Below are 14,957 nucleotides of genomic sequence, written 5' to 3'. Positions count from 1 at the left end.
AATTACTTTGCCTTAGCAAAAATTGAAAGAGTTTATAGCTTCAAATCTATTTACTTCCTACATGGCTCAAGTTCTAATGTTACTTCAGATTATGTTATCCTATAACTGTTCACAGGTGATCTTTGCTTTAGAATTCCAACTTATATTATTATTTTTTAACCTTATAATAATTTTTGCACTTTAATATCCTCATAACCTCTCTTCCCTTCCATAATTCCCATTTATTGTCAGATATGAAGAAAATATGCATTTTTTTACTCACTGTCAGTTGCATTAGAAATTGGTATTTTCTTGTAAAGCAACCTGAAAATACTGTTGAGTGGCGCCTGGATGGCTCAGTCGGTTAAGCATCTGCTTTTGGCTCAGGTCATGATCTCTAGGTCCTGGGATCAAGCTCTGTGTCAGGCTCCCTGCTCAGTGGGGAGTCTGTTTCCCCCTCTCCCTCAGCCTCTCCCCTCACTCGTGTTCTCTCTCTCTCAAGTGAATACATAAAGTATTAAAAAAAATACTGTTGAAATGTAGACTAAGTGGAGAGCTTCCATTTCAAGATGATGGATAAAACATTTTTCCCCTTACCATTTTAACACTCCATCAAAATGATAAAAGGAGTTAGAAGTAGATGAAATTTTATAGCAACAAATAAAATAGAAACAATGCATTCCTGGACAAGAGTTTTCCCCAAATATCTTAAAGTAGAAAATGGAGTGATTTCCAAGGAAAAGGTACATAAACATCTAACTCTAAAGATGGAAGTGACATTAGAAATGACTTGAAGGAAGTACAGACACTGCTCTCTTACTTTTTGCTTCTTACCACCTCTCCCACGATGGGGAGCACACAGTGTACAGCCAAGTGGACAAGGTCAGGGAGGGACAAAACTTTCCCTGGGCTTGTCGGCATGTTCAATCACAAAGAGGTGTGTGACTGTCTTTTCCTCACTCCAGACAAGGGGAGTAAGACCATGTGGACTGTTTCAAGCAGGTTTTTAATTTACATTTTCTTTTAACCATTTAATGAACAAATATATAGTGGATGAGTACTTGGTGCCACACACATAAGGCATTTGAGATAAAATGGTGAGTAAAAGACTGATGCAATGTTCCCGAAACCTACATTCTAGTGGGGTGATCGATCACACACTCACACAAATGTAAAATTACAGCTGTAATAATTTCTGTGACAGACAAGTACATGTTGCTATGGGAACAAACAATGAGGTATTTATGTTTGGGCACAATTTCATGAAAAGGTGAAAATCTAACTGCAATCTGAAGGATGAGCAGGAGGAGCTAACTAGTAAACAGAGAAGGTAAGAACACTCCCAGCAGCAGAAACAGTATGTGTAAAGCACTGTGACAGGGAGGTGCCAGGAAAGTTCAAACTTAAAACAAAAGGCCGGTAAGACTAGAGAACAGAAAACTAGAAATGTGGGTAGGGCCAAAATTCATATGGCAGCCTAAGACATGCGTGATGGTTAATTTTTATGTGTCACCTTGACTAGACCACAGATGCCTTATCTGTGTTACATACACTTTATTTCTGTGTGTGTCTATAATGGTGTTTCTGGAAGAGATTAGCATTGGAATTGGTAGACTGAGCAAAGCAGGTGGCGTTCCCTAATGTGAGTGGGCATCATCTAACTCCTGAAGGACTTGCACTGAACAAAAAGGCAGAGAAAAGTTAAATTCATTCTGACTGTTGAGCTGGGATATCAAACTTCTGCCCTGGATGCTCCTGATTCTTAGGCCTTCAGACTCAAACTGGAATCTGTATCTGTACCTCCCAGCCCTCAGGCCTTCTAAGAAAATCACTGACCCACTGACTGGGTCTCCAGTTCCAGATCGCAGATCATGGGACTTCTCAGCCTCCATAGTCACATGAGCCAATACCTTATAATAAATCGCTTTCTGGATATATATATATCTCCTATTGTTTCTGTTTCTCTGGAGAACGCTCATACATCATATTAAGAGTTAATTGCTGAGTGCTTAGGTGGCTCAGTTGATTAAGTGTCTGACTCTTGATTTTGGATCAGGTCATGATCTCAGAGTTGTGACATTAAGCCCAGTGTCAGGCTCTGAGCTGGGGGTGGGTCCTGCTTAAGATTCTCTCTCTCCCCTTCCCTTCTGTGCATGCTCACAAGCACAAGCTCTATCTCTAAAAACAAAACAAAATAAAACAAAACAAAACTTAAAAAAAAAGTTAATTGCTCATAGAATTGTAGGATAAAATTTAGGAGTTGTTGATGAAAGTCTGATGCTTAGTACTCATTAGTACCCATTCCTTTATTTTTTTAAAGATTTTATTTTTTATTTATTTGACAGAGAGAGAGACATAGCGAGAAAGGAAAAACAAGCAGGGAGAAGTAGGCTTCCTGCTGAGCAGGGAGCCCTGATGTGGGACTCAATCCTAGGACCCTGGGATCATGACTTGAGCCGAAGGCAAATGCTTAGTGACTGAGCTACCTAGGCACTGCAGTACTCGTTCCTTTATAGAGGACCATTTATATTGGGCTTTCTAAAAAATACTGCTTTGCTTTGTGTTTTGTTTTACTTTCTAGAACTTTTAGGATTATTTAAACTTGGTGCTTTAAAATTTTACAGCATATGTATGGTGATAAACTGTTCATTATTTTGTTGGAAAATCAGTGAGAACTCACAGTGACCACGCTTTCACTTTATTAAAATAGCCTCCATTATTTTGTGTTAGTGTCTTCCCTCCAACTTCTTTTAAGATATTTTATCATTAGTTTTCACCAGTTTGATTATGATGGACCTTAGTGTGCTTTTTTGTATGTTTGTCCCATTTGTGGGTTGCTTAAGCTTTTTGAAATTATAGGTTTATAGTTTTCATCAAATTTGATAAATTTTTGCTTGTCATTTTATTATTTCTACAAAAACATCTTCACCTGCTCCCCATGTCTTTCTTCTCCTTCTGGACCACCTGTTCCTATTCTATTATGTTAGATAATTTGACATTGACCCACAGGTCACTGCTGCTCTGTTTATTTCTCTCTTACAGTCTTTGTTGTCTCTAATTTGAGTAGATTGTCTTGCAAGATTTTAATTTCATTGATTTTTTTTTCTTCTGCAGTGTATAATTTACTGGTAATCATTTGGGTATATATATTTTTATTTCCCCACATTTCTAGAAGTTTTATTTAGGTTTTTTAAAATAACTTCCATTTCTCTCCTCATCATTTTTGTATTTTCTTTTATAGTTTTGAGCATATGGAGAATATTATGATAACTATTTTTATATAATTATCTACTAGTTCCATAACTTTTGTTATTTCTAATTTCCTTCCACTGACTGGTTTTCGTCTAATTAGTTGTCATATTTTCCTGCTCCTGTGCGCACAATTTTTTACTGGATGCTTCACGTTGTCGTTTTTACATTGTTAGGTAGTAGATTTTCTTGTATTCTTTTAAAAAGTGTACTTCAGGGCGCCTGGGTGGCTCAGTTGGTTAAGCGACTGCCTTCGGCTCAGGTCATGATCCTGGAGTCCCAAGATGGAGTCCCACATCAGACTCCCTGTTCAGCAGGGAGTCTGTCTCTCCCTCTGACCCTCTTCCCTCTCGTGCTCTCTATCTCTCATTCTCTCTCTCTCTCAAATAAATAAATAAAATCTTAAAAAAAATAAAAAGTGTACTTCGTTCAAGCATGCAGTTAAATTACATTGGATTAGTTTAATCCTTTCAAGTCTTGCTTTTAGTTTAGTTTGGAAGTGCCCAGAGCAGCTTTTGGCCTAGGATTCATTTTGCTCATTACTAATGAGGACTTTGGAAGATTCTACCCAAGTCCCTGAGCATTGCAACTTCTGTCCATTATTCCCATCCCAGAGCTCGTTCAGCCTCCTGTTTTCTGGTGATTCTTTTAGTAGCCACGTGGAATTCTACCCAATATATAGAATGTCAGTATTCAGGCAAAGATTCATGTCTCAGATATTGAAAGCTGTATTTGTCCAATATTCTCTTCTCTATTATCGTTCCCTTTGTATTATATCCTGGAAATTGCCTTTTGGCAGTAAGCTGGGGCAATTATAGAGCTTACCTTATTTGTTTGACTTCCCTCAGATATCTCATTTTGTGGTTGCTTATTGTCTAATGTCTCAAAACGATTGTTTCATATGGTATATCCTGTTTTCTAGTTGTTTACAGTGGGAGAATAATTTCCAAAACAGTTAATTCTTTATGGATGCAAGCATTAGTTGATATATTTATTTATTATTGTTGTTGGACTTCGTGGTTTGATATTATCTTTTTTCTTCTCTGCTATATTTTTTTCTCTATCATGTTTTTGGTCTTCTTTCCCTGAGAAAATGACCTCTCATATTCATTTTATGATTTATTTTATTTTTATAATCCTATTTTAATTTTCAAGAATTTTTCTTGCCTCCTGATTTCCCCCATTATACATTTATGAAGGTAACATCTTCTCAAATATATCATAATATATTGATTAAAAGTTGGGGAAGTTCTCTTTTTCTTTAGGCATTTGTTGGTTTTTATTTCTTTAGCTATTTTAGGCTTCTCTTAACAGTTCGGTGATTCTTTGTTTTCTCTCCATATCTAAGGACGAGTGGATAAAGATCTTATTGTGAGCCCTTTTCATCTTAGGTACAGTGTGCAGTGGCTTATTTTGCTTAAAGTATGCACATAAAAAAAATCAGTCATTGTTTCACGGGATCATTAAATACCAGAATGCAGAGATCTTTTCATTCAGATACAAATATATACATTAACTGTCCCAATTCTCAATTTCTTAAGAGAAGAATCATTTTGGTGAAGCAGGGAGGAATGTTGGAACTTCTTATTCTCTGATTCTACTTTACCTGTAAATGGTTATTATTGTAGACATATTTTTTGAACTATTGTTTTAAAGTAACGGTGAAGGAGAGAAATAATATCTGTAGTGAATCCACAGCCTTCAACAAAACTTCTCCTTTCTTCCGTGGTCTTATTTCCTCAAAGGGTCAATTTTAGGTCTTGCAAAAATGGTCTTCGAAACTGTTCAAAGACTGGGTAATAAAAATGACTTGGTTCATTTTTCAAATCAAATATAGGATAGATAGATGATAGATAGATAGATAAATGATAGATCGATAGTTGTTTATGGATTCAATGAGAAGGATGAATTTGAGTGGGGCAAGAGTCTGTGCAAGGTGACTGAGTGATTTTTTTTTTTTTTAGAGAGCGCATGCGCATGCACACAGAGTGGGCGGGGAGGGGGCAAAGGGAGAGGGGGAGAAAGAGAATCTTAGGGGGGGCGGGGCTCAATCTCACAACCCTGAGATCATGACCTGAGCCAAAATCAGGAGTCTGCAGCTTGGCTGCTTAATGGACTGAGCCATCCCGGCGCTCCAAGTTGGGTGATTTCTGTGCTGATCCAAATGAAAGAGCAAGTAGTTTGAAAGATTGGGAAGTGGAATGAAAAGCTAGAGAAACAGAAGTAAGTGTATTTTTAAGACATTTAAGACACAAAATCACCAGTACTTGATACTGGGTTGGAGGGAGGGTGGGTGAGGGAAAAGGCGGTGCCACTGATGAATCCTATGCCTCTAAGTTATAAATTGAATGGATAATGGGACCAGTCACTTAGACAAACAAGAAATCCTGATAGGAGTATTCATGAGTTGAATTCAGCTGCTTTTGAGGTCAGCTAAGGATGTGAGGAGGAAGATATTTGTGGTTAGAGATAGCAGGCAACATCTGGGTTGGGGATAGAAATTTATTAGTTGCTTATAAATAACTTTCCTAAAAGATATGGGCTTAGATATCTCCAGATGTTCTACCAAGTATTGTGAGAAGAAAAGGGCACCTGGGAATAAACCTTCAGAAATGCAGCACTTAATATTAAATAAAGGAGGGCAACCCAGAAATAAAGAAAAAGTTTAGTAGATGGAAACAAACAAACAACAATAACAAAAAACAGGCTAATGAATGCTGTCTCATGGAAGCCAAGGGAAAATATTATTCCAAGGAAGTAGAAATGTCAAAAGACTTGAGTATCATTGGAGTCATAAAAGATGAGAATTGAAACATATTCATCGCACACAGTGCTTTAAAGGTAAAAGGCTGATCACATTTCCTGAACCAGATACTCCAGATGCCTGATTTCCGAGCATAATTATTCATAATGCATCCTTTTTACTCTTTAAAAGGAGTCCTGGTTTGTACAATAAATTACAGTTCACCTTGCTTAGAGGGCTTACATTGTGACTATTTAAAATTATGTTGAGTGGAGTAACGTCAGATTGTCAAGGAATGAGGCATACTTGGGAGATTGGGGGAAGGGGACGGTGGTATTTAGCAACTCTGAAAAAAAAAAGTTTAATTATGAGGGAGAGGCAAAGGTAAGTGCCTGAAGAGAGATACAGATCTGAGAAAGGCTGTTGATATTTGCTGTTATTGTTGATATTGTCTTTTCTTAAATGAGATTGAATATGCAAGACTGCTCTAACATGTAGGAAGGAAGGAGGAGACTTTGCATGGAAATATGGTTCTGTTTCTATGTTTGAAGAAGGAAGAAGTGAGATGATCCACTGAGAAGAAAGGGGAAAGGAGGCAAGAGGTTATGACATATTTGAAGTAAGCAGAGAAGGGCACAAATAGTCAAGTATTAAGTAGTTCGGGTTTTTAATATTAAATAGAGCAAAACTTTCTGCCTCCTTGGTCAGACAGCCCAAAACATATCAAATGAAGAACTTTTCCTTAGTCTAGCTAAGAAGCTTAAATGCAAAAGATTTGGAACTGAAGCTGCAAGCAATAATAAAGTGTTCATTTACTTCATCCTTCCCCCACCCAACCCATCACCACCACCTTTCTGGCCTTGTATCAGTTTTGCCTAGGAATCTGGTGGTATTTTTTTTTTTTTACTTTGTTTTGTTTTGTTTTTGTTTTTGTTTTGGGGAAAAAAAAGAGACCAACTCCCAGTTGCTCAGACAAAGACAACCTCAGAGACATAATTCACGGTGGCCCACAGAATCCACGAAGAACTGACTCATCAGATCCCAGGAAATATAAGAACCCCATGTGATAAAATCATGTGCTATGAGGCAGTTTTGAATAATTTTTCAAAGAAAATCAGGTTGAGATGACTTCATTAATAAGATGACTTTATTTTGGAAAAAAGAGTTGGGCATCATATGTAGGTGAACGGGAGTCTTTCGATTGGAAGAATGTCACTAAGACATGAGAAAGGATGGTACACACGGGAAACATCAGGCGCATCAGCTTGGGTAGAAAAGGAGATGTGGGAGGAGATGGGGCAAGAATAGAAGAAGAACAGTAGGAGTGGGAGTCGCCATGCAGGATCTCAGCTGTTGTCCTAAGGCATTGGATTTTATGCTGAAGATAATGGGAAACCACCTGCTGTATCTTGATGGAAATCTGTTCAGTATGTACCTTATGTAAATTAGCCAACTTAGGGATTTTATAAAATCAAATGGTGTCTAAAGTAATAAATAAGCAGTCTGCAGGTTGTTCTTTGCACAAAAACCACAATAAAAAATCATAAGCTCTACTGAAGTTGAGGGCGGGGGGGGAAACCCAGACCCCTCAAAGCAGAAAATTATGGGAATGCCTTGTGCTTCCTCTCCTGTGTGACTTGCATACACTGCTCCCTTTCTCGGCGATGCCATTCTTCCTCTCCTCTGAAGGACTTCTATGCACTCTTCAGACTCCAATGTTTCCTTTTCTGAGAAATCTTTCTTGGGTTCCACAAGATTTAATTACTTTTACTCTCTGCTCTCTTGTTATCATTCTTAGCCTCCATTATAAGACTTCAGGCTTCACTGTCGCTATGTGTTTTCAGGTCTGTGCTCTCTTAGCTCTGTATTGGGGCTAGCCATTTTGTTGGTTATGGAATGGTATAGGAATATTACACTGAAGTCATTTTGAGTTATTTTATTAGAGATCATGTGGGTAAGTGACATACATTGACTAGGGAAAAATTCAAGGAATCTTAAAACATGTGGATAAAAGAGGTCATTCACTTATTCATTCATAGAGAAATAGAGGCCCATTTGGAGACTGTGGTAGCCATGGTCTGTGTGGACTCTGTCCCACACCCAACCCCTCCCCCCATACACGCCCCTATAATGCTGGGGCTAGAAGCATTAACGCACATTTCAGAGCCTCCTCTGCTGGCTGGATTCCAGTTTGACCTTGCCAGTGACAGGCCCTTGCAAGGGAGTAGAAGTCTAAAAAGTATGGAAGATTTTTGTTTTTCCATGCTTCTGGTAAGAGAGGCAGAGGGTGTGTGGGCTCCTAGACTTCAGATCAACTTTGTGGCTGTTCTTTAAGCTCTGTGCTCAGTGGCTTCACCACCTGCCGCAACCAAGTTTCCAATTGTCTGGAGAATGTTGCCTCCTCGTTTATCACAGATTTCTTCCTTCAAGCTACTCCAGCCCTGAGGTCAGTAGCAGTTCCTGCAGTTACTGATCTCTTAGTGACATTCTTCCATTCGAAAGACTCCCATTCACCTACTGATCTCTAAGAAGCAGTACCGTCACCTTTTGGTTACACTAGTCCTTGCAATAATTTTGTAACCATTTTCCTATCTTGAAATCCCCTTTGTTGGGACCCCTGAGTGGCTCAGTCGGTTAAGCGTCTGCCTGCAGCTCAGGTCATGATCCCGGGCTCCTGGGATGGAGCCCCACATCAGGCTCCCTGCTCAGTAGGGAGTCTGCTTCTCCCTCTCTCTCTGCCTGCCCCTCCCCCTGCTTGTGCACGCTCTCTCTCTCAGAAATAAAGAAAATCGTTAAAAAATACTAATAAAATAAAATCCCCTTTGCTTGAAATACTCACACCAGCTAGTGCAGGGCAGGGGGCAGGAGATGCTGGCATGGAGTAGGATGGTAGCAGTGGAGATGGAGAAGCGTGCAGGTTTGGGCTGTATTTTGTAGCAGAGCCAACACAATTATCTGATAGACTGGATGTAGGCAGGAAGAGAAATGAAAGGATCAAAAATGATTACCACTTTTTGATTAGAGAGTCTGGTGTATTTACGGAGATAGGGAAGCATTGAAGAAGAAAAAAATGGGTAAAAAATATAACTGCTGAAATTATGTCTGTGAGCATTTAGGATATCAGAAGGCCTTATAAGAATGCTCTGCCTTTGTTAGATTAGTATAGTTGAAAGGAGGAGAGGAAAGGGACTGTGCTTATAAAATTGTGTCATTTAGAAAGGCTAGTTAGGTTCGTGGTTGTTAAGTGTGGGCTCCAGGATCAGACTATCTTATTGGGAGTTTATGTTCCTTTGAGGATTTTATTTTTAATCCAGAAAGCTAGTAAGAATTTCATAACAAGCACATATATCCACCGTCCAAACTGACAAGGGAGGATGTAAAGAAATTAGAATAATAACCTAATCTACTACTTTGCTATTTTATTATATTGCTTAGATTCCTTTTTCTGTAAAAAAGAAATAAAACATTACAGTCAAGTTGTATTCTGTACCCCATCTTTAGCACTTGTTTCCCACCTACTACCATGCATTAAATTAGGTATTTATTTTTTCAGTCTGTACTTTCATACTTTGAATATATATATATATATATATATATATATATATACACATATCCATGAATAATATATAATTTTGCACATTTTTACTTCATGGATAGAATAATATATTATTCTGCAGATTGTTTTTTTCTGAATTTTTATATCTATACCTAACTCTATGGTAAGCCCCCAATAAATACTAGCAAGACTTTTGGAGAAACTCACTTTTCCTTAAAGAGCCTCAGCAAAGGCCCACTGAGATGGGTTTGTATCCTGAACATATGGTGCTCTGCTCTGTCAATATCCTTGCTATACACCATGTGTGAGTACCTCTGTATCTAGTGTTGTCATTAGCTAAACTGAAGTGTTATATCCTATGAAGTCCTGGAAGGTAAAATTGTACTAATTATCATTATATCTCTAGCACTTAATAGAGCACCGGGCCTAGAATAGGCTCTTTGTCAATGTTTGATGAATGAATGAGTGAAATCTGTGTCATGCAAACAGAGAACACTTTTTGTGTGATGAATAACAGACAGCCTTTTTTTGAGCTAATTTGAGGAAACAAAACTCTTCAGCATGAGAGTTGATAGAAATACTGTTACTTGATGTTAAAACTTGGCACAACCTGCAAACCTAAACGGCCTGTTATGAGAACTGCATGTTTGAGAAAAGAATGGAAGGCAAAGAAGAACATGATAAAGCCTTATAGAATGTTCTCTGGGCAAGGCTTATTCCTCTTTGGGTGTGATATGCATTACATAAAGTTAAGAATATATCCATTAAGAATATACACTAATCCATTAAGAATATACACTCATAACTAATATTCATTTTGGATATTTAAAATACTACATATCTTGTCATAACAAAACACAGTATAGCAATGGTTTTCACCTGTATTTAATATTTTTAAATGGGTGTTTTAAGCATTACCATTTCACTGCACATACTCACTGCATTTCTGAATCAGAACATATTTCTTGAAAGATGCCTTTATTTCATAGCACTATGTTTTCAATTATGTGCAAATATTTAAGCAACTGAAATATAAAATATTCATCCATATTCTTAATGGATGTGGTATTCCAACCCATTTTTTTGTCACTCCAGATCACAATATACTTTCCCTTGTAAGCTCCATATTGAGTCATGGGAATAATACACTAAAATGTTGTAAAATAAATAGAGATCACACTTGGGTTAAATATAGAAAGCACTAAGTTCCTGGTGGGCATCTACACACTATAGAAATGAGACATTCAACCCTATATAGTAATTTAAAAAATCACAGACATGTGCCTTTAAATCAATGTCATTAAAAATCAATCACAGCAAAGACAATGACAATGAAATTTCTGTATGAGGAAAAGATTTCTGAATCACAAATGATAATCAAATTATTTTGAACAATATTCAATACTATAACAGTTTAGTGCAATTTAGTAACTGAGATACCCCTTGAGAGAGATTTGTTTTTAATCAAAGCAAATTTAATTGGAGAGATTGTCTTCCAAATTTATCCCAAGTTAATTTCTAAATCTTTCCCTGCTCATCACCATTCTTAAAAACCATGTTGTTTTTACTGTGATACAATTGAGACATTTTATTTATTATAATGTTTTATATATCTAAATATTGCTACACTTGAAGGCATGATTAAAAATACCTGGCATATGTTAACATTTTAAACACATATGTGAAACTATTATCAAAATGATGTGCTGATTTTCTAGAGGTCTACAAAAACAAACTAGCCCTTCAAAGTGTCCTAGAAATCTTTTTTTCTTTTCTGAATATAATCTATTCATATGCTCCAAGTAGCAAGTTAAAATGTGCGGGATATATTTGCCACTAAAGTTTTTGTGTGAAATGTAAACCCTAAATCACCTAATAGAGTCCTATCTCAGCTTTTAAATGGAATTATCTATAACATCTTTGGAATATAAGGATATGAGCTACACTTAACCATCTGGGTATTTTGCTTCCTGCAGATAATTTGCAATGGTATAGTAAAATATTTTGTTTGCTTGTGTGTTTGTTTCTTATTAAACAGATATGATAAAACTGTCTTTGTAATCGCATTTATTTCTGACTTTCAGAGTAAGGTGGTCCATGTGCAGCAGCTTGATGTAAAGATAAAGAAATAATAATTATTAATATAAATAAAACAGTATTGCATACATAATGAAAGCATGATTCGACAATGGCTAAGAATTTCAAAAGATAAAACACACTCCGGGTAGTGTTCATCTGCATAGTAGCATATTGAACAAAGATTCTTTAAAGAAAGAATTATATACTTACTGAGTAAAACAGATAATTAAATAATTACACATTTTGATTGAAAAATATATGTAGTTCATTAAAACAAAGACTCTAACTCCACTTCTCTAGCTAAGCTTCTATTCAGATGCCAAGTTTGTACTTTAATTAGAACAAAAGACCGACATTAACTTCAATGCAACATAATTCATAATAATGATTGTATATTAATCTCTTGAGCTTGCTGGAATATAGCACATGACATATGGTATAGTACAGGCACCTGTGTAGTTCTCTGGGGACTGAGGTGGTGCATATTAATTAGGCCCTGGGAAATAAAATCTGCTTCCTTCTGAGAAAAGCTACCTCAGTGCTTATGGGCTTATGACATCAAAGGAAGTAGATGGAATACTGTTAGGCTCTGTGCTTCTTAAAGCATTGTCTAGATGTGGGCACTGAATCTACTGCTCCTGAATTAATTCTTGACAGAATCCTGCTTAAGAAATTAGAGTAGCCATGCATTTCCTTGGCTTCATTGATTGGATTTTGGCTGAAAACATCAAAATTACCATTTTGGTTACAGAAAATTATATAACTGTATAATCCAAACACAAAATAATCTAACCTGAAGTATATTAAAATTTGAAGCAGCTCCTTTTTCTTGAATGCTATCTGAAAGTGCCTCAATTTAATCCTTTGCTTTGTAAATTTAGATACAATCTGAATATAGATTATAAATGTCTTTAAGAAAAATGTCATCTCATAATAAGCAAGGTCTTGAGATTCTTGGCAGTCCCAGGTATGCTAAAGGCACTTCAGTGTATATCTTCAAAGGATAATGGAAAGGAATCATGGAAATAAAACTCTGGCTGATTAACAGATAAATATATGTTGAGATGAATAGATCCTAAAATTACTTTCTCAGGGGGAAAAAAAAAAGCCTAATCCCATTGCTAGAGTATATCTAGAAAGAGAAAACAGAAAATTGAGTGGATATGGTGATGACCAGAAAAGGCTATTTTATTTATTTATTTATTTAAAAGATTTTATTTATTTATTTGACAGAGAGAGACAGCGAGAGAGGGAACACAAGCAGGGGGAGTGGGAGAGGGAGAAGCAGGCTTCTGGCTGAGCAGGGAGCCCGATGCAGGGCTCGATCCCAGGACCCCAGGATCATGACCTGAGCCAAAGGCAGATGCTTAACGACTGAGCCACCCAGGTGCCCCAAGGCTACATTTTTTAAAGATTTTTTTTGCAATTGTCTTTTCAAGTTCTTGTCACTTGTAATTCTGAATTGCATAAAACAAACTCACTTAACTGAAAAGTATTTGTACTTGATGGGGTGCCTAGAACTCTGTGAAGTTTTAAAACATCTTTCGGAATAGCAGATTCTGAGGCTTTTTTAAGCCTGCAATTTAAATTTATGCAAGAAATACAGATTCACTAGCAGGCAGAGTATTTCTTTTCTTAAATATCACATTGTTTGTTTAGCTTTCCCTTGGGTTACATCCATGATCTTGTGATGGAACAGTTATGTTGCTGATATATTTATTGGAATATGTGGATCCATTTCCCTTCCGCTCAACGCATGGATTGGCAGTTTAAAATAATTCTTTTCTACTAGGAGAACGTGTGGCTAAGGCACATTTAAATAGCCTATTAAACCAATGAGATGACAAGGTGCTACCCTCAGAGAAAGATTAATATTTGGAGTAATTAATTACACATTCCACAGAATGTCTCTTGAGAACATTTTTGGCTAGGTCTACCAATTTATTGTGCAAATAATTATAGTTTTTCATTTGAGGCAAAGTTGCTGATTCATTATTAGGCAGATGGTAACAGATCATTCATTGTTTATTTTCATGCACCTATTTTTTCAATGGGGAAATGTACTGTATGCCATATATGTATTTATTTTAAAAAATCAATTAGTTTTTCTGACTCTTTAAGGATGATATAAAACTGTGGCTGTAAATCCCAGCACCTGCTCATTTTTTTTTCCTCAGTGAAATTAAACAGGCATTTTGAGGAGGAAATTGTGAAATATGTGGCTTCTCATATCTTTTTATGTTGTTTCATCTAGTACCATGATATTTTACAATGGTGTACACTTATTTTTAATGCTTTTATAGATAGCTTCTAATTTACCTATACACGCCCACCATTGCTAGGGTGGGCAAACATTGTAAGGAATGATGTAATTTGTTTCTTCAAATTCTTTAATTGAACCAGTAAAGCGGCAGACTACACAGTCTGATCAGTTGTGCAGAAATACCTTAAAATTTTCAGTTACATCACGTTCTATAACCAACAGATTCTTTTGATGTTTTCTGCAGCACTCAGTGTGAGGAACACAGGACTGCATACCAGAGAGCCCAGCAGGGAGACACCTCAGCCATTTTTTTTTAGTTGTGGGATTTTGGACAAGTCCCTCAACCAAATGTCTTCATTTTTAAAATGGGTTATTGTGGGGGTTCAAGTAGAAGAAACACATCTGTGAAAAAGTCTATAATACTGCCTGACATGTAGTAGGCACAGATGTTAGCTGTGTCTGTATCCTTTTTTGAGAGATGCAATGGTTTCTCTCTGTCTCTTTTCTTCTAATGGTGCCATTAATAGCAGAGTTTTGGGTCCTTTCTGTTATTGTGACTCTTTATTTTATTTGCATATATTACCAAGTAATGTTTTCTCAAGAGCCAGGATCAGTGTAGATTAGAAACTCTTAAATTTCAGTGTACTTAAGTATTATCCGGGCCATCTTGCTAAGGATGAGTATTCCTAGGCCTCCCTCCTCCAAATCCACATTTTGGGAAACACTGATTTAGATTGCTGAATTAATATAGAGCTAAAAAGTCCTCTCAGAAAAGCATTTTCCTCAATGCCCTCCTTTCTGACTTCTGTTGTCATGTAGAGACTCTCCCCATTTCCCCAAAGTACCCAGCCTTGGTGTCTTTTACAGGGGTTCCCTGGGATAGACAGTTTTGTTTTTCATGTGTAGTTAGAGAATGAACTAGGCCTTAATTAAAAGCAGTGATTCCACACCATATAGCCTCTGGTTAAATGGCTAGTTACATAGAATGCACTGGAAAAAATCATTTGCAGCCCTAGCAGCTCAGGGAGAGAGTTGGGTATATTGCATGAGAAAGCAGAGAGAAATTCCAGTGCTTTTTAGTTTAGTGT

The sequence above is a fragment of the Zalophus californianus genome, chromosome 1 (genome assembly GCF_009762305.2).
Source record: "Zalophus californianus isolate mZalCal1 chromosome 1, mZalCal1.pri.v2, whole genome shotgun sequence".
NCBI classification, from domain to species: Eukaryota; Metazoa; Chordata; class Mammalia; order Carnivora; family Otariidae; genus Zalophus; species Zalophus californianus.
Note: the sequence above shows the minus strand (reverse complement) of the source record.